At 36.3% G+C, this 21531-nt stretch overlaps 1 non-coding gene and 2 pseudogenes across 1 annotated transcript; 2 read left to right on the forward strand and 1 right to left on the reverse strand.

Moving 5' to 3' along the window:
• LOC136205638 (uncharacterized) overlaps positions 1-21215 on the reverse strand; it is a 34182-nt pseudogene extending 12967 nt beyond the window's left edge.
• LOC136207704 (small nucleolar RNA R71) lies at positions 1412-1518 on the forward strand. Its single transcript, XR_010676833.1, has one exon. It is a non-coding gene; the product is annotated as a small nucleolar RNA R71 (small nucleolar RNA).
• LOC136207749 (small nucleolar RNA R71) lies at positions 7177-7277 on the forward strand (annotated as a pseudogene).
• Positions 21216-21531: the final 316 nt, after the last annotated feature.

Consider the following 21531-nt stretch of genomic DNA (forward strand, 5'->3'; position numbering starts at 1 on the left):
AACAAAATCGGTAGGAAAAATAAATTTATCGACTTTGACTAAAACATCTTCAATTATACCATATGGCCTTTTAGTGGTTTGATCCGCTAATTGCAAAACCATATTGGTATGTTTGATATCTTCTTCTAAACCTAACTTGTTAAAAATAGACAATGGCATTAAGTTTATACTTGCTCCTAAATCACAAAGACAACTTGGGAATTCAATATCTCCCAACTTACACGGAATAGTAAAACATCTGGGATCCTTGAGTTTAGTGGGCAAATTACTTGATACTATTGAACTATAGTCTTCAGTTAACGAAATGGATGAAATTCCTTCCCAACTGATTTTCTTTGAAATCAAATTCTTTAAAAACTTATCATAGTTAGGAATTTGTGTGATTGCATCCATAAACGTCAAATTGATGTGCAAATTTTTAAGTTTATCCAAAAACGTTAGAAGTTGTTTATCATAGTCCTTATTTCGGACTTTGTGTGGAAAAGGTGGTTTGGGTACAAAAGTTTTGGTACCTGCGTCAAATGGTGAATTATTTGTGATTAAGATATCTTCTTTGGACTTTGGTAAATCAGTTCCCGGTAATGTTACATCTTTGGGCATTTCAGGCCCTTGATAATTTTTTCCTGAACGAAGAGTAATAGCCTTCACCTGCTCTTTCGGATTTTCTTCCGTATGGCTGGGAAGACTTCCCTCTTTTCGGGATGGAATTGATTTAGCAAGTTGACCAATTTGAATCTCCAAATTATGGATGCTAGATGAGTGGTTTTTAATAAGCTGATCGAATTTGTTTTCGATCCGTTTAAAACCATCGTCGTGATTACTTATTTTTCCACTGATAGCATCTATAAACTTGTCGATTTTAGAAGATAAAGTGCTAATCGTATCTCTTGACTGATTTTGATAATTAGTGGTACGATTTTGATTAGCACTGGCATTATTGTTATTGTTATCTTTCCAGTTAAAGTTAGGATGATTCCTCCATCCAGCATTATAGGTATTAGAATAAGGATTATTAGTTTGGTTTTGCCCTTGGATAAAATTTACCTGTTCGATCTCACTCATATTTTCGTAGTCCATATCCGTTTGGACTGGATTACCATTGGTATCGCGTGGTGCCATAAACTTGTCAATTTTGTGCGATAAAGCAGAAAATTGGGCTTGTAGCATTGCGACTAGATCAAGTTCAACTACACCTTTAACTGATGGTGTGGTTGAGGATGATGGTTTTGCCACCGGCATATGTCCACGTTCCGCGGGCCACATACTGCTGTTGATTGCCATTTCCTCCAAAAGTTCTCTCGCTTGGGCTGATGTTTTCTTCATAAATAGCCCTCCCGACATAGCATCTAATGAACCCCTAGTTGTAGGATTTAGTCCATTGTAAAATGTTTGCATTAAAAGTTCAGCGGGTAATTGGTGGTGTGGGCATAAACGTTGAAGTTCTTTAAAACATTCCCAAGTTTCATAAAGAGTCTCATTATCATTTTGAGAAAAAGATGTTAACTCCTTTATGACTCTTGCGGTTTTTGCTAAAGGAAAATATTTAGATAAAAACGCTTGGGCTAATTGTTCCCAAGTGGCAAAAGTTGCGGCTGACATAGAAGTTAACCATTCTTTGGCTCTGTCCTTCAAGGTGAAAGGAAAGAGGCGAAGTTTGATTGCTTCTGCAGTCACATCTGGAATTTTAAAAGTGTCACAAATTTCAAGGAAATTTGTTAAGTGGGTGTTAGGATTTTCGTTAGGTAACCCGTAAAATGTTACATTATTTTGCAACATATTAAGCAAAGCTGGCTTAATTTCAAATTGGTTTGCGGTGATTCTGGGTCTAACAATACTATTGGTTACACCGGCCACACCTGGCCTAGCGTATTCCATAAGTGTTGGTGGGTCTGCCATTTTTTCTGGCTCGGTATATGTTTTTACTGGGGTCTTATTTTTGTTTTTCTTATTTTTCTTGTTCTTCCTAATGGTTTTCTCAATTTCTGGGTCTATAGGGTCTGGTACAATGCCTGAACTTCGAGAACTGCGCATGAACCTGAAATCTTGCACGAACCGAAACTACCTACAAAACAGAATTTGAAAAATAAATGAATTAGTAAATGAAAATTATTAAATTATAAAAGTTAAAATAAGTATGTTTAAACCTAGATTCGAAATAAAACACGAAAAATTTAAAATTTTGTCAAAAATTTTGGCCTTCCCCGGCAACGGCGCCAAAAACTTGTTGAGCGATTTCCGAAAATGCACGGTATACGCTTGTAGTAATAAAAGATATCGAACCCACAGGGAACGCTTTTTAACTAAAACTTTATTTAACTCGGTTTTAATCACGTGTTTAGGTTTAATAAAAGAAATACGTTTAATTGATGGAATTGGTTTTGGTAAATTAGGATTAGATAGAAGGATTATATTGAGTTTAGAGAACAGTTCCGTCTTTGTGGTTTTGATTACAAGACAGATATTTCTGCAATTGGAATAAAATAGAACTTGTTTTCATAAAGCAAAGAAAACAACTTTAACTTTGTAAGATTATGGACATGTAACAATATAGCGATTTATTCAATTAAATGGCTTCGAACCATAGAAATCCCCCTGATGTTGAGGTGATTCCTACCTTAATCAAACTAGTATTTTATGTCTGATAAGCCGCGATCAGCGATCATGTCATTCATAAAAACTAAATCTATCAAGTGTTCAACAAAGTTTTTATATGAATAAGATGGAATAGAACGTTTTAATAAAAACACCAATTTATCATTTTGAAAACTATTTTGTCAGAACAACATCAAAATAACAACAGTAAGAATGTATTGAATAAATAAGTATATCATTAATGAAATGTGAATTTTCACAAGTTAACAGAGAAGTAGAAACTTGGATAGCATTGTAACGAAAACTTTGAGATCCGGGTTGTCAATCTTTCTCTCAAACTCCATAGGTTCGTCAAACCTCATGCGCTTCAGCCGTCAATTCTTCTCGCTGGATCTTCGGAATAGAGACTGATCTCGTCTACTACCAGAATGAAAACTAAACTAATACTGTTTATAACTAATCTAATAACAATTCGTGTACAGCACGATTGTTTATACAGAAATGAAATCTAAACTTTTTTATTCTTTTCTGAATCAGAAACTCGACATAATAACTTTCTTCTCTAATTTTCTCTAACTTTTTCCAACCCCGATTTCTGAAATGGATCACTTATTTATAGTTGGTGAAGGGTTGTAAATGACGGGTCGTGTCTGCTGGTGAAGGGTTGCTTTTATCCGAACGAACAGACGCGTTTTTCCGATTTAAACATGTGTTTTGTGTGCAGAAGGGTTCGCTGTCGCGACTGAGATTCTGAAAATCTCAGTCGCGACAGGGGGTATAGGGACGAGTTTGAAGACTTCGTTTTTCCCCCGAGCTGACCTCCGTAAGTCGCGACTGAGATTCTCAAAATCTCAGTCGCGACAGAGAGATGTCTCCCTGTCTCTCGATTGCTTTTCGTCCTCCTTGAGCGTTCTTCTGACTGATATGCATTCTTGGTACGTTTTTTAGGTTTTTCCTCCATTTTAGCTCCGTTTTGGCTTCGTTTTCGCTCCTATTTGGATTTAACCAAATAATTAAGTACCTTGCATCAAAGAAGTAAATAAAGACGTAAAAGTATTCCAAATGAATATAATTAGCACGATTTCAATGTAAATTTAACGTATTTATATATGATATTTTAGGTATATTTTGGGCTTAACAAGGGCGGAACTGGTCCATCTTCTCGAATAAAAGGCTCTGGGTCATTATCTTCTAACTCTTCACTCATTATAGGTTCTATTACTTCTTCTTTTTGAATAATGTCATTAACACATTCTTCAACTAAATCAAGCTTCATACAAGCGAAATCCTCCATAGGATATTTCATTGCTTGGTTCATATCAAACTCGATCTTATCTTCTCATATTCTCAAAACTACTTTCCCTTCCGACACATCAACTAGAGCACGTCCCGTGTTCATGAACGGTCTACCAAAGATTAGTGGACAATTAATGTCATATGCAAAGTCTAATATAACGAAATCGGTAGGAAAAATAAATTTGTCGACTTTAACTAAAACATCCTCAATTATACCATATGGTCTTTTAGTGGTTTGATCTGCTAACTGCAAAACCATATTGGTACGTTTGATATCTTCTTCTAAACCTAACTTATTAAAAATAGACAATGGCATTAAGTTTATACTTGCTCCTAAATCACAAAGACAACTTGGGAATTCGATATCTCCCAACTTACACGGAATGGTGAAACATCCGGGATCTTTGAGTTTAGTAGGCAAATTACTTGACACTATTGAACTACAATCTTCAGTTAGCGAAATGGATGATATTCCTTCCCAACTCATTTTCTTTGAAATTAAATCTTTTAAAAATTTACCATAATTGGGAATTTGCGTAATCGCATCCATAAATGTCAAATTAATGTGCAAATTTTTAAGTTTGTCTAAAAATGTTAAAAGTTGTTTGTCATAGTCCTTATTTCGGACCTTGTGTGGAAAAGGTGGTTTGGGTACAAAAGTTTTTGTACTTGAGTTTATTGGTGTATCTTCTTTGGATTTTGGTAAATCAGTTCCTTGTAAAGTTGAATTTCCGGGCATTTCCGGACCTAAGTAGTTTTTCCCTGAGCGAAGAGTGATAGTCTTTACATGCTCTTTCGGATTTTCCTCCGTATGGCTGGGAAGACTTCCCTCTTTGCGGGATGGAATTGATTTAGCGAGTTGTCCAATTTGAACCTCCAAATTATGGATGCTAGATGATTGGTTTTTAATAAGCTGATCGAATTTATTCTCGATCCGTGATTACTTATTTTTCCACTCATAGCATCAATAAATTTGTCGATCTTAGAAGATAAAGTGCTAATCGTATCTCTTGATTGATTTTGATAATTATTGGTACAATTTTGATTAGCATTCGTATTATTATTATTATTATTATTATCTCTCTAGTTAAAGTTAGGATGGTTTCTCCATCCAGGATTATATGTATTGGAATAAGGGTTATTAGTTTGGTTTTGCCCTTGGACAAAATTTACCAGTTCAATCTCGCTCATACCTTCATAATCCACATCCGTTTGGATTGTATTACCATTACGATCGCACAGTGTCATAAACCTATCTATTTTGTGTGATAAGGCAGAAAATTGGGCTTGTAGCATCGCAACTGGATCAAGATTCATTATACCTTTAACCGATGATGTAGTTGAGGATGATGGTTTCGCCACTGGTATATATCCACGCTCCGTGGGCCACATACTACTGTTGATTGCCATTTCCTCCAAAAGTTCTCTTGCTTGGGCTGATGTTTTCTTCATGAATAACCCTGTAGACATAGCATCTAATGAACCTCTAGTTGTAGGATTTAATCCATTATAAAATGTTTGCATTAAAAGTTCAGCGGGCAATTGGTGGTGTGGGCATAAACGTTGATGTCACGTCCGTGTCTAAATTTCTAAAATTTATATTTTGATATTAGTATATATTATAATTATTAGGTATATGATTTTTATTTGGTGCTATAGGAAAAGTTTGGGGTTAATTCGATGGTTTTAGGTATAAATTAAAAGTTTAGAGTAATTTTTAAAAGATTATATAAAGATGAAGGATCAAACTGGATATTTACCAGATTTGGAATATATATCTACGCAAGGTGAAGAGGTGGGAGATGAGGATGATGATTTATTATTTTTTTCTTCTTTTTCGTTTTCCTTTTCTATTCCTTTAAAAATTCATCAGTTTTCTCTGAACCGTCTCTCCACCATTTCTTTGATTTATGGAGATTCGACCGTCAGAATCACTCAAAATTTGAAACATAGCATCCTTATACATAGATCTAATTCCTAACCGAAGAGTTTTTAAGTTTCGGTAGTGTTTGGAAGGAAACGTCTTAGACAGAATTTAGAGGAGAATTGAACCGATGTGTTTTCCTCAATTAGTGACCAAGGTAAGTAACTATCAACTATATTTTGAGTTTTATGTATATAGATATATATATATATATATATATATATATATATATATATAATCAAAGAATTTTCAGAAATTGATATTTTAGGGTTATACAAGAATTTTATAAAATTGGGGTTTTTCACGATTTTGCTTTTTATTGTGAAATTATGGTTCAAATGAAGCTATTGACTATACTTCTATGTGAATTTCAGATTTTACTTGATTATGTTGATTTAAGGCTTCATTTGATTGATTTACATATATACATATGTGTTTTTGGTTTCAATGTATATATATATTGAATAAAATGAATTTGATGATTTCTTAAGAATTGTTTTTGGATTGAGAAATTTGTTGCGGTTATTGTTGTTATTATTTTGGATTGAAGTCCAAATATGATTTTTATGAGTTGTGATATTTCGAAAGATTAAATGGTTTTGTCCATCTAGGATTGCCCGGGGTAGGAGTTGTATTTGTAAGACCATATCTAATGGCGGTATGGCCAGAGTGCACGGCTGGTAGTCCTAACTGTTAGGCAAGGAACGGGATATAATTGAGATATCTCGATATTGTTATGATTGATGTTATGATCTACACGGGTGGAATTCGAGGATGGATACACATACACAAATTTTATCTTATAAACTTAAGTTTTGAGTATATTTTATAAGATTTTGAACTCAAGCATGGATACAAGATTATATATTTTTGGTTTTGGTTTAGTACTTTGCATATATTATGAACTTACGTTTTGAGTATATTTTATAAAGTTTTGATTAAATCCCTTTATAAATGTATATATGTAGCTATGATAAGTAAAGTTGGTTTTTATGGCTGATAGTTTCTTACTGAGATTTTTGTCTCACGTTTTTAAATGTTTTAATGTTTTTAGGTGAGAAAGTAAAGGATATAGAGAAGGTTACCGACCGTTTAGGCGAGGTTTGGAAGTTGGCTGCTTATTGTTAGAATTATAGTTAGAACTTTGATCTTTCAATTGTAATATAATGGAGTTGGTAAATATATATTGAGGTCCTCGAATGACTAATGTAGTAGGACTATGAATTATTTTAGAATATATATATTGAAGAGGAAGGCCAAAATAAATAAAGAAATATGATATTATGATATTTGGATAAATTGGAGACTCCTAAATATTGATTATGATATTTCTATTTCACGCTCGATGCCGATTGAGGTCGTCTAGGGTCGGGTGTGACAGTTGAAATTCTTTAAAACGTTCCCAAGCCTCATAAAGAGTTTCATTATCATTTTGAGAAAAAGATGTTAACTCTTTTATGACTCTTGCGGTTTTTGCTAAAGGAAAATATTTTGATAAAAATGCTTGGGCTAATTGTTCCCAAGTTGCAAATGTTGCGGCTGGCATGGAAGTTAAACATTCTTTGGCTCTATCCTTCAAAGTAAAAGGAAAAAGGCGAAGTTTGATTTCTTCAGCAGTCACATCAGTTATTTTAAAAGTATCACAAATTTCTAAGAAATTTGCCAAATGGGTGTTATGATTTTCGTTAGGCAACCCATAAAATGTTACATTATTTTGCAACATATTAAGCAAAGCTTAATTTCAATTTGGTTTGCGGTGATTTGGGGTCTAATGATACTATTGGTTACACCGGCCACTCCTGGCCTAGCGTAATCCATAAGCGTTGCCATATTTTCTGGCTGCGGTTCTAAATTTTGTGTATTTTTATTTTTATGTTTCTTTGCTTTCTTTTTCTTTTTAATGGTTCTTTCAATTTCTAGGTCTAATGGGTTTGGTGGCATGCCCGAACTTCGAGAACTGCGCATGAACTTGAAATCTTGCATGAACCGAAACTACCTTCAAAACAGAATTTGAAAAATAAATATGTTAGTAATTTGAAATAAATGAAATATAAAAGTTTGAATAAATATGAATAAACCTAGATTCGAAATATAACATGAAAAATCTAAATTTTTGTCAAAAATTTTGGCGTTCCCCGGCAACGGCGCCAAAAACTTGTTGAGCGATTTCCGCAAGTGCACGGTATACGCTTGTAGTAATAAAAGATATCGAACCCACAGGGAACGCTTTTTAACGAAAACTTATTTTGAATCGGTTAGATTTACTTTTAAGGTTTATAATATGTAAAATCATTTAATTGGTTTTCGTTTTGAAATTGCTAGAATAAGAACTAGATTAGAGTATGACGAATATTAGAAATCACTTCTGATTTAAGGGTGAATATACAAGACAGAAACGTTTAGTTCTTTTTAGAAAAGTAAATAAATGTATTTGTTTGCATTAAGCAAAGAAAACAACTTTAAACTTTGTATAAATTAATAAAATGTAATAACGTAAATTCCTCTAATTAAAAGGCTTTGAACGCAACAATCCCCTAACTGGTTAGATTGATTCCTTAACCAAATTAATACTCTACCGAGATATCAATTTGTCTAAGTGTTCAACAAAGTTTCCTTGTAATGATTTTGAATTCGACTACGTTTTAATGAAAACACCAGAACTCACTTCGGATCATTTACCAAAGTGCTACATAAAAATCTATCGAATAGAATGAACTTTATTAGATGAAATATGAATTTGATACAAGTTTACAGAGAACAAGAAGCATGGAAACTTTCAACGACTTTCAAGCGAATGGGTTGTCAATCCTTTCCTTGAGTTTCGTTAGAGTTTGTCAGACTCAGGGGCGGATCCTCTACTAAATCTTCTCGTTGAATCTTCGGAATGGAGATGGGTCGTCAACTACCAAAATGTAAACTAATATGAACAAATCTAAATGCTACTGTGTTTGTAATTATCTGATAAACAATGTGTGTACATCATATTGCTTTTTACAGAATCGAACTTCTAGCTCTGAATCGCTTGACTCAGAATTTCTGCATTAATTCTATACTAATCTTTCCTTCAATTTCCTATATCTTCAACTCTGAAATCACTTCTTTATTTATAGATGTTGAAGAATCGAGTTTAAGAGACGTGTCTGCTATGAAGAGGCGTTCTTATCCAATCGAACGGACGCGTTTCTTTGTGAACGAACGTGTACGTATAGCTCCTTCAGAATTTCTGCTCTTACCGAGAATCCAAATTCTCGACCGAGAATGGGGGAGCAAATATTTAGCCTTCGAAATGGTAAGGGGGAGATGCTGGCGACGCGTGTCGCGACCGAGAATGGAGGATTCTCGGTCGCGACACGGAGTAATTTCCTCTGTGACTGACCTCGTCCTCGTCCTCGTTTTGGTGCGTTTGATTTTCGTCGTCTTCGACTCCTTTGTAGGGTTTTTCTTCTGTTTTTAACATCTTTTCGTTCCTATTTGGATTTTACCAAATATTTAGGTACCTTACAAGAAAGAAACATATTCAAAAGTAAAAGTATTCTAAACAGGTATAAATAGTATGAATTCGTAGCAAAACTAATGTAAATACTAATGATATTTTAGGTATATTTTGGGCTTAACAGGGCGTGCCTTGGCTGCTGAACTCTTTTCTGGATCATTTCTTCTTATACACGGAGCGTTTTTTAACTCTACGCGGAGCATGCTTGATCCAAGCCCCGCGTGGATGACCTCTTGGACTTTTCTCTAGATAAAACCCTCAAGTACGCAGAGCGTGTAATAGACCAAGCGGAGCGTGCCCCACTTATTGTGTGGCACAATTTTGGCCTCCTTACTCGCTTGTTGCTCGTGCTTGATTCTTCCTCCGACTTCCCTTGTCCGGACCCGTTCCTAGGGAAAGATGCCCCGCATCATACACTCTCTCTTAAAAATAACTTGACCCCAAGTTGCTTGCCACATATTGATGAGACGTGTTCGTTGTGAATGAACCCAAGCCCTCAAATCGAACCAAAGTGTTGTTCGAGATGAATTCAAGAAGTCCACTCCACGTATTGTCGGACTCACCTTCTCCTCACGAGCTTTTCCCCATATCTCCACAAGTGCCTCACCCCAGACTTCATCTTCCGTGGTACTCATTTCCCCATCTCCACCAATATCAGATGCTCTTCCAACATCGAATGGTATGTCTTGGCGAAGCTTGTCAAACCACTTCCCAATAAATGCTTGGGTGATCTTCCAACGCCCCTCATTTGGTTGCACGGACCACCCATGGATCCTCTTGATATCCCCATCACGAACTTGAGGAATCAACACACTCTTCTTCCGCTCTTGGCCTACCTCCAATGGAATGTCCCGACGACACGTATCAACCCAGCTAGGATCAATCCCATAAGCACTCTTCAAAACCCCAACACGGCCTTGAGTCGAATATGTCCGGACCTCAATATACCTCACGCCATCAACCCGGATGCTAGGCTCAACCTCCACTCGCTCATAGCCAACCTCAAGTGACATGTCCCGGCGCCATATATCAACCCAAATTGGAGCGATCCCTTGAGTACTCTTCACAACCCAAACATGATTTTGACTTGAATATACCCGGACTTTGCTATCACTCATTCCACTAACCCGGCTACAATGCTCAATCTCTCCTTGCCCATGGCCCACATCAAACGGAATATCCCGGCGACACTCGTCAACCCACATCATAGTGAACCCAAGTACACATATAGTAGCTCCATCCTCACTGTGGGTTAACAATCCCGGAACTTCAACACTTGCCACCTTACTAACTTGGCTCTCAATCCCCAAGTCTTGAATTACTTCTACCTTCTCAACATCTCTCGGACGGCTATCCCCATTCATCAAAGACTTCATAAACCCCACTCTCTTCATCATAAGATTGCTTCTCATTGACTCCACATAAGGTTGATGCTTCTTCAATAAGCACAACATATACCCACACACATACATGTCAATAAGGCACACAATAGTGGATTCTGAATCTACCAAGTCTTGACTTCCTTCCATCTTCTCTATATTCCACAGGAAGCCATCCCCCCTCAACAAACAATCACTAAAGTCCACAACAAGATCAACCCTCATGGTCCCATCATAGGAAATGTTCTCCCTCAACATAAAGTTCACATCCCTCACTACAAGCTTGCCTCTCATAGGCTTATCATAGGGAAGGTTCTCACTCAACATAGAGTCCACATTCCTCACAACAAGATCATCTCTCATGGGCTCATCATAGGGAATGTTCTCCCTCAACATGAAGCTCACACTCCTCTCAACAAGATCACCTCTCATGGGCTCATCATGGGAAAGATCCTCCCTCAACATAAAACTCCCATTCCTCATGACAAGATCACCCCTCATGAGCTCCTCATAGGAAAGGCTCTCCCTCAACATACACAACCAAGCTTCCAACACATATATTTCAACAAAGCACAAAAGAATAAGTTCAGATTTTACCCAATGAGTGACTTGATTCTTTTGCATGTGGCATGTGCTAGGCATCTCAGTGCTATCAATAGGCTTCATAGAGCAACCTTCCTCCTCCTCTCTAGAGCTCAACTCACCATATGTAGAGCTAGGTGCACTATCTCCCGGATCCCATGCTATGTCTCGTGGTAGCTTTCTCAAAAGTGGAAGCCCTTTAGGAAACCCCTTAGGTGGCTCGTTGAAAGCATGTGCTTGTCACCTTCGGACATCGGCTCAACTTCCTCACTTCCAACTTTGCTACCCCCCTTCTCAACATCATTCTCCTCTTTTGATTTGACTTCACTAGGAGAGTGGTTAGCTAGCTCATCCATGGAACCCAAGTCAAGATGATTCAATGTCTCAACCGTTCCACCAATGCACCCATTCACACTCAACTCCCGAGTTGGACAATCTTCCAAAGTGGTCTCCGTTTTTGTATTAGGAGAACTCTTCAAAGGTGTAAGGACATATCGGATTCCGCCTTTGCATATGGTGTAGGTGTTGCTTCTTCCTGCATGTGAGGCATCACAATCAAATTGCCATGGCCTACCAAGTAGCACATCACAAGCACCCATCTCCACAATATCACACATAGCTTCATCCCCATAAGCTCCAATAGTGAAAGGAACTTTACACCAATGAGTAACTTGAAGCCTTTCTACCTCATTGACCCAACCAAGGCGGTAAGGTCTAAAATGTGGCTCGGGAACCAACCCAAACTTGATCATGGCGGACCGACTAATGATATTCACTTGGCTTCTTCCGTCGATCACCATCTCACACTTGTTCTCAAGAACTAAGCATCGAGTTCTAAATAATCGATGACGTTGGCTATGCTCCTCTTCACTAGGCAATGGCACCCTAGTCACCAAATACACATTGTGCTCATTGCCATCATCATCAACTTCATAAGTGTCTTCATCTTGGCTCCACTCAACAATTCTCGACTCATCCTCATCTTGGAACCGATTTTCTTCACCATCATAAGCATCTTCATTTCGGCTCCACCCAACATTTCCCGACTCATAGTCATCTCGGAACCGACCTTCATTGTACTCATAAGTGTCTTTGTTTCGGTTCCAACCGACATTTCCCGACTCATAGTCATCTCGGAACTGACCTTCATCATACTCATCATAAGCTCCTTCGTTTCGGTCCCGTTCTACATTTTCGAACTCATCTTCATGATGGAACCGTCCTCCATCATACTCGTAGATATCTTCATTGTAGTTCCGTTCAACATCCTCTAATTCATCATCACAATAGAATCTACCTTCATTATCTTCATAAGGAGCCTCGTGTCGATCCCAATCAACATACCGACGCCCACTCTCATCATGGTAGACCCCATCTTTGTCTTCCTCATAAGCGGCCCCATATTGGTTCCACTCAATTCGTCGACGTTTATCCTCGCGATGGTAAACTCTACCATCTTCATCATAATCAAACTCGTATGCACTATGACAAAGTTCACCATCCTCACATATCTTATCTTCGGAAGCGTGCTCTCTCTCTCTTCAACCTCATCCTCGAATTCGCTGTTGAGCGATTTCCGCAAGTGCATGGTTTCGCTTGTAGTAATAAAAATATCGATCCCACAGGGATACGTTTTTTAACGAAAAAACTTATTTTTGAATTATTAATTTCGAACTTGTTGGATTTATTATTAAATGTAAATGAAAAGTGAAAATTGGATTAATTGAATTTAGGAAATTTATTTGATTGAATTTGTGAACTTTGAGTATTTGAAAATGCTGGAATAAGATTATGTATTTAGAATAAATCGATTGTTAGAAAGATCATCTGATTTTAAGGATGAATTTTACAAAACAGGAACATTTAGAACTTATTAGAAAAATGAATGAATTTGTTCATTTGCATTAAGCAAAGAAAACAACTTAAACTTTGTATCGATTATGATGATGAAATAAATGACGGAACCTCTAATTAATTGGCTTTGAACGCGACAAAACCCTTTCGGGATAGTTGCCCTTACTCAAATTAAAACTCTTTCGAGATGATAATTTGCCTAAGTGTTCAACAAAGTTTCCTTGTAATGATTTTGAATTCAAGTGCATATTAATGAAAACACCAGCCTCACTTATATTGGATTGGTTACCATAAGTGCTGCATAACGATTTGTCGAATAGAACGGACTTTATTAGATGAAATATAAATTGATACAAGTTTACAGAGAATAAGGAGCATCGAGTTCTTCGAGGGCGTGCAAGTGAAGGGCTTGATCGGTTCCGCTTCCTTGGGTTTCCTAGGAGGTTGTCAGGCTCGGGGGCGAACACTTTACTCAATCTTCTCGCTGTAACTTCGTAATAGGGATTCGGTCGGCCACTACCATGATGCAAACTAAAACTGGAACAATGTCTAAACGCTACTGAGTTGTAATTAAACTATAAACAATATGCATACCTCATCTTGTTTTGTACAGAATCTAATTTCTAACTCTCGAAATGTTTTTACTTAGAACTTCGACATAAGTTCTACGCTCTGATTTCTATATCTATATTATAACATTTCATTACACTTTTTCTCAACATCAACTCTTTATTTATAGATGTTGAAGGGTTGTGTTTGAAGTGATGTATCCGTTGGTTAAGAGTCGTGTCCGTTGTGAAAGGACGTCTTTATCCACTTGAACGAACGCGTTTCTTGGATTTTCAGCATGTGTTAAATGCTCTTGGTGAATTTCTGCACTTACCGAGGATAGTAATCCGTGGCCGTGAATGACGTAGCACTGAGCTGAGCGACGGACGAAGGGGAGAAAAGGTTATACCACGCGTGTTGCAGCCGCGGGTCTGGGATCCACTGTCGCGGCCCGGCAGGTTTTCTTACTTCTTGCTTTCGTTCGTGTCCTCGACTTGGCGCTTTCGATTTATGTCGTCTTTGACTCCTTTTGTAGGGTTTTTCTTCTGTTTTAGATCCTTTTTCGTTCCTATTTGGATTTTATCAAATATTCAAGTACCTTGCAAGAAAGAAAGATATTCGAAAGTAAAAGTAATCTAAACAGATATAAATAACACAAATTCGTAATAAAAATGATGTAAATGTTAATGATATTTTAGGTATATTTTGGGCTTAACAAATCTCCACACTTAATCTTTTGCTAGTCCCGAGCAAAATTTCACTGAATTTATTCCTTAACTAATCTCTTTATAAAAATAAAACATATATCTTTGTGTTTACCTTTTAAATTAGTTAAGCCGAAAAGACTAACTTCGCATGGCAAATTTATACGCAAAATATTAATCTAACTTAGTATAAATACGATATATCATTCGTCTTGTATTTCAATTTTTAAATTGAAGTATTCGGGACGATGTAAGCACGCATGTTATTGAGTTTTTCATCTCAAGGCATTTCAAAGCACCAAATTTCCTTTCCCAAACTTGAATTATTATATATATGAGTATTAAGTTTAATTTATTTGCTTAGTTACGCCCGTGATAAGGGTGGTCTCGATCGTAACTTTATATGCAATTGTTTTGTGTTCGCTTAAGAGGTACCGACCATGCCATGGGTGGACGCAATCGTTACTTTAAACTTTAAACACGCTTAATTTTTTCTTATTTAAACGTTCCTTCCATACCTCGATTGTGATAAGGGTGGTCGCAACCGTGGCCAAAAGTACGCTTTATTTATTAATTTCTTCCCTTTCATACCTCGACTGTGATAAGGTTGGTCTCAATCGTGGCCAAAAGTTAAGAATACGATTTATTGATTAATTAATATGAATTGGGAAAAAGAAAATTAGCACATTCATCCTATATTGACTTAAAATTCAACATGTATTATGGCTATAGTTTCCTTAAAAACTTCAATTGGTGTTAATGTAAGACAAAATCAAAACCGAGCTAAAAATTGTTAGTTTAATTTAATGCCTATAAACCTAATAAAAAATTTAAAATAAGATTTATTGTATCATGAATTTCATGATATGAAATAGAGATTGAAAATTAAGAAATTGTTTTTTTACTTAAATACATTCACTCGAGACAATTTTACTTAAAATCGTGTCGAAGATTTGTGAAAAATATTTTAAAAAATATTACCCGTATAGAAATATTTATTTCTATCGATAATGATAACCTAAAAATAATCATAAAAATTTTAACTTATGATATTTATAAATGTAAAAATGATATTTCATAAAAAAAAATGTTAAGTTTTTTCATTTGTTGCAATATATTAAAAAGTGTTGCAATATACGTTGCATTTGTATTTTGAAAAACAAGCGATGCATACATTCATTCATTCATTTGCATACATTCATTCATTCATTCGTTTGCATAAAATGATATATGTATATATCTCCTCCCACACTTAAATTGGACCATGTCCTCATGGGTGCAAAAATGGAGATAAAACACTAAAGATAAAACAAACGGAAATAAACGAAAGATATAGCAAAAACATTCATCAGAAAATTAATTAAAACTGAAATTGTACGAAACATAAGAAAATAAAAAATGTACGAAACTGAAATTGAAATAAGATAAGATAAAAATAAAAGATAAAACCTAAGCATGTGGCGGGGAATCCGGAGGTGTTGGTGAAGTTTCCACATTTCGGCGGCGGAAAAATGAAAGCATCCGATGCCGAGTTGAACGATGCGCACGCCTCAAAGTATTGAGGTTGTCATTCATCACCATATTGTTCTCCACCAAATCATCAATTCTCAAATTCATTTGTCGATTATTTGCATTGATTTGGTTCAAAATCCGCCTTAAATCCACCGGATCATTATCTTGTGTTGCTTGGGCTTGTGGTGCAGCTTCTCCATCGGCCTCCGCTCCTTCTTCGTCGGTTCCTACATTATGAGAACTAGAAGCACCTCCACCCATAGTGCCACGAAGATGTGCAATACGGGTAGCATACGAAATAAAAACAGGAGGAGCCGCAGAAACCAATAAATGAGCCCGCTCAAGTGCCGCAATGTCCAAAACCGGAACATATCCATGGTAGGTGGACATATCAAAAGTAGCCAATTCATCCCGTGCCCCCAAAACAATAGCGGTGATTAAATTACCGAGAGGGACTTGAGTGGTGTGAGCCCTCGAAGCACGATATAAATTGTCAAAAAGCATTCCAATGCTATCAACCCGTAAACCCTTGAACAAACAATCCCAAACAAACAAATCCCGGACTTAAATCTTCGAACTCTCAACACGACCAAAAAGTGAAAAACTCAAATACTTGTGAAAGAAGAACACACAATTGTCCTTAATCAACTTGCTCGAAGTGTTTTTGGAGTCAAAAGAAGTTTGGTCAGACAGAGTTTGCCAAAAAGAGTTATTATCAAAATCCCGAGGCTTATCATAAAAATCACTAGTAGGGAAACCAAACATGTTACCCATAGCCTCATAATCAACGGTATAGGTGACACCATTATTCCGAAAAGAAATTTCAGTCCTCTTTTTGTTCATCGTCAAAGTAACCAAAAATTCAACCACATACTCTTGAATTTGTGGAAAACGCATAGAAGCAAAAGTTTCCCATCCCAAAGTTTCAATAAAAGCAGTAATTTGTGTAGTGAAGTTCAACTTTCTTACCGAATCAAAGTCAAGAAACTGCATATCCATGAACTTACGATTGGCGTTTGAAAAGTGCTTGAAACGTCCAACTTCTTCTTCAGAATGAATGTCGAAATAAGCCCCGCAACTAATCCTTAGGCGATTAGCCTCAGTGACAGCCGGCTTGTGTCCAACACGCTTTGCTCTAGGCATGGTTATGGTGTTTAGGGTTTAGTTTGAAAGAAAAGAGAGAAAAGCTTGAGGTTGAAGATGAAGTAGAGGTGTTGTGGAGACTTGAAGTTGAAAGGTGTAGGTGATTGAAAAAGGGTAATGATGAAATTGGGAAGAGTAAAAGTAAGGTATTGGGAAGAGGTAAGAGTAGGGGATTGGTTAAAATTGGAGGTGATGTAAGGTTTGTGTAAGTAATAGGTATATATAGGGTTTGAGTAGGAAGTTAAATAGTTAGAGTAGGAATAGGAATTGGAATAGGTAGAGTTGAAATAGGAAAAGGCAGAAAATATAGGCCAAAATCGGACTTGGAGTGCCTTAAATACGCGTGTCGCGGTCGTGGATGTGTATCCGCGGTCGCGGATCGCGTTTTTAAACCAATGTTGTCTCTGAAATTTTTTGAAGAAATTTCTGAAGTTACCGAGAATCCAGAATTCGCGGCCGCGAATCGCGTTGGGCAGCAAAAATTTTTTGTCTGAATTTGGAGTAAATTTGCTGAAGTTACCGAGAATCTATTAATTCTCGGCCGCGGATCACACGGTGGTCACCCAATTCTGCATAATAACTTCAATTCATGTAATTTCTTGATAGTTTGGAACCTGTACTCCTTTAAAATGTGATCTGTACTTAAAAACATTAATGTAAAACATTAAATGATAAGGAAAACCAAAGGTTTATCCTTATTAATGGAAAATTAAAATGAAAAATGCATTAAGTAATAAATGTTAAAATTATGAATATGAAAGGTTTGTAACTAAAATTAATTGAAGCATTTATGTGCATTTATTAATTTAAGTTAAATGAATCTTATTTTAGGAACTTGAAATTTAATTATTAATCAATTAATTAGTTAATGAATGGATTAAGTTTGCATTTAATTGATTCATTGGTCTAGATTTATGAAATTAAAATGTAACCATACAATCAAAAACAAAGTATAATGCAAAAGAGAAATTTTTATTTATTAACATATATTTACAAACAAACAAAACACAAGCTATGCTAAAAATTCGTCCCCTTCAATCGGGATTTTCTTAGCCCTATATCGTTCTATTTTCAACTGCACGAAGGCTTGACGTTCTGGTGCAGAAAGAAAATTTGGTCCTGATCGAAAAACTCGCTTCACTAGACCTTCAAATTCTAAAAATTCATAGTCTAGCATCGGGAAAGATTCAGCATCACTCCAAGGAACAGAAATACTGCCCTTGGTCCCTAGTATTATTCCACATATAATATTCCCGAACCCAACCTTCTTAGCCTTTGATCTGGATGCGGCAACAAGACCCTCCATCAGAATTTTTGAAGAATCAACCACGTTGCCTTGAAATATATCGCCAAGGACATAAAGATCAGATTCTTGGACGACACTACTGAACGTGCGATCGAACAGGCTGTGACTCAGAAACTTATGCAAATATAGTATAGAGTTGGAATAGAAAGACTTATTATAGGCAAGTTTTGAGTGGAAAGGCCAGATACCGGTGAGCATTCGTCAAATATCAGTGGACATCATATCTCTTCCATGATGACCTTTGGTAGTATCCTTCAAGGGAAAACCAAACCAAGCATGCAATTCAGGATATCCAAAAGTGAAAGTTTTACCATCCCGACGAAAACTGAGACGCACCCGACGTTTGTTAACAAAACGCACTGTACAGAAGAACTCTAATATCCAGTCTCCAATTATAGGAAACTTCATATCAGCAAATCTGGTCCATCCTAATCGCTCCATGTAGCGACTCATATCATCTTTAATTCCCAACTGATCGTTAAGAAAGTCATCCATGTATAGCATTCCGACAAAGAATGTGTATCGGAGCCTCAAGAAGCGCCTTCCCTCTTCATGATTGAAGATGGGAAAGTTACATCCATAACGCTCTGATATATCAACACGTTTATTGCGTGAAGCAATAACTTTCTTAGATGAAGTGCTTGAGGAAGCCATGATGTTTGGAAAAAAAGTTCTGAACTTAGTGTCTAGAAATGGTAAGAAAATCAGAGATAGTTCTGATAGAGATGAAAAGAAAGTGACAGAAAACTGAACCTCTAGAACCTATTTATAAAATCCTAGGATAAAAAGAGGTGTTGTTTTTTAAATGAAAAGGCATGAAACAAACCTCTTAAAAATGAAAAAACTCAATTTTTCGTTTCTGAAGAGTTGCATCTGCTGGAAAAAGGGTTAATTTGGGCATAATTTCCCCGTGTCGCGACCGAGGATTCTGACCCGCGGTCGCGACACGCTGATTTCCCTGCCGAAATCAGTTGTCAAAACTCCAAATTTCTGATCCTCTACCGAGAATCCTCATCCTCGGTAAGTTCAGAAATTTTCCTTTCAATTTTTAATCAGAATTCTCAACTGAGAATCTGAAATCCTCTACAAGTCCAGAAATTTTCCTGGCTGCTAGTTATACCCAAATTCTCAACTGAGAATTTTAAATTCTCTATAAGTTCAGAAATTTCTTACCTCCTTAAGAATTCTATATATGTGAATTCTCAACTGAGAATTTCAAATTCTCAACTGAGAATCACTGAATTTCTTCTAATTCTCATGAAATTCCAAAAAATTAATTAAAATCATGACTCGAATATATTTTTCTATATCTGAAATTCTAATAAAATGATATAATCTAAAACAAAATAAAATAAAAAAAATAAATAAAAAATAACTATTAGAAAAATAAAATGATTTATATGTCAGGAAATCTTGTTACGAAATTAGTTCCTATTTCGGAGATATTTTCGTAATAGATTTTACATCGATTACCATTAACTTTAAAACGATTGCCGTTAGTTTCCTCAAGTTCTAAAGAACCATAGTCGAATGTTTTGACGACTAAATACGGTCCGGCCCATCTGGACTTAAGTTTTCCTGGAAATATACGAAGCCGTGAATTAAATAACAGCACCTTATCTCCAACATTAAAGTGTTTAACTTTGATCTTGGCATCGTGCCATTTTTTCACTTTTTCTTTATAAATCCTCGCATTCTCATACGATAGATGACGTAACTCATCTAACTCATTCAAATTGAGCAAACGTTTCTTTCCTGCTTGTTGTAAATCAAAATTAAGTTTTCTAATAGCCCAATAGGCTTTATGTTCTAATTCAACTGGTAAATGACATGCTTTTCCATATACTAAACGATATGGAGTCATTCCTATTGGTGACTTAAATGCAGTACGGTATGCCCATAGCGCATGATTGAGTTTTTGTGACCAATCTTTTCTTGATGACGAAACAGTTTTCTCTAGAATCCATTTGAGTTCTCTATTTGAGATCTCCGCCTGACCATTTGACTGAGGATGGTATGGCGTTGACACGCGGTGGCGTACTCCATATTTTTTCATAAGCATATCAAAATTTCGATTTATGAAATGGGTACCGCCATCACTAACAACGTATCTAGGACAACCGAATCTACAAAATATATCGTCAAGAAAAGTAATAACTACTTTAGAATCATTCGTAGGGGTTGCAATTGCTTCAACCCACTTCGAAACATAATCAACGGCTACTAATATGTAAGTTTTACCATTGGAAGGCGGAAAAGGTCCCATGAAATCAATTCCCCACATGTCGAAGATTTCAACTTCCAACACGTTTGTGAGGGGCATCTCATCTTTCCTTCCTAAATTTCCCGTTCTTTGGCATTTATCACAACGAGTAATAAATGAACCAACGTCCTTAAACATTGTAGGCCAAAAGAAACCACATTCTAATATTTTAGCTACCGTTTTATTAACTCCATTATGTCCTCCATACGAGCTAGAATGACATTCTGTTATTATAGATTCATATTCATTTTCTCTAATACATCTCCTAATTATCCCGTCACCACATGATTTGAATAGAAAGGGATCTTCCCAAAAATATTGTTTAATATCGAAGAAAAATTTCTTCCTCTGTTGGGGAGATAATCCTTCCGGAATGATATCGGTTGCAAGATAATTAACAAAATCTGCATACCATGGTGACATGATACTTTCTACATGATAGAGATGTTCATCGGGGAAATCATCTCGTATACCGACAGTTTCACCTATAGGACCGTTTTCATCTTCTAGTCTCGATAGATGATCGGCGACAAGGTTTTCTACTCCCTTTTTGTCTTTAATTTCTATATCAAATTCTTGTAACAACAAAACCCATCTAATCAGACGCGGTTTTGCATCTTTCTTAGCAAACAGATAACGTAAAGCTGCGTGATCTGTATAAATAATAACTTTAGATCCTAACAAGTATGACCTAAACTTATCACATGCAAATACTACGGCTAACATCTCTTTTTCTGTTGTTGTGTAATTTAATTGTGCACCGGACAATGTATTACTTGCATAATAAATAACATGTAATTTTTTATCCTTTCTTTGACCTAAAACACATCCTACTGCTAGGTCACTTGCATCACACATGATTTCAAAAGGCAAATCCCAATCGGGTTTAGCAATTATGGGCGCACTGACTAAGGTTATTTTCAATGTTTCAAAA

The sequence above is a fragment of the Euphorbia lathyris genome, chromosome 9 (assembly GCF_963576675.1).
Source record: "Euphorbia lathyris chromosome 9, ddEupLath1.1, whole genome shotgun sequence".
Lineage (NCBI taxonomy): Eukaryota > Viridiplantae > Streptophyta > Magnoliopsida > Malpighiales > Euphorbiaceae > Euphorbia > Euphorbia lathyris.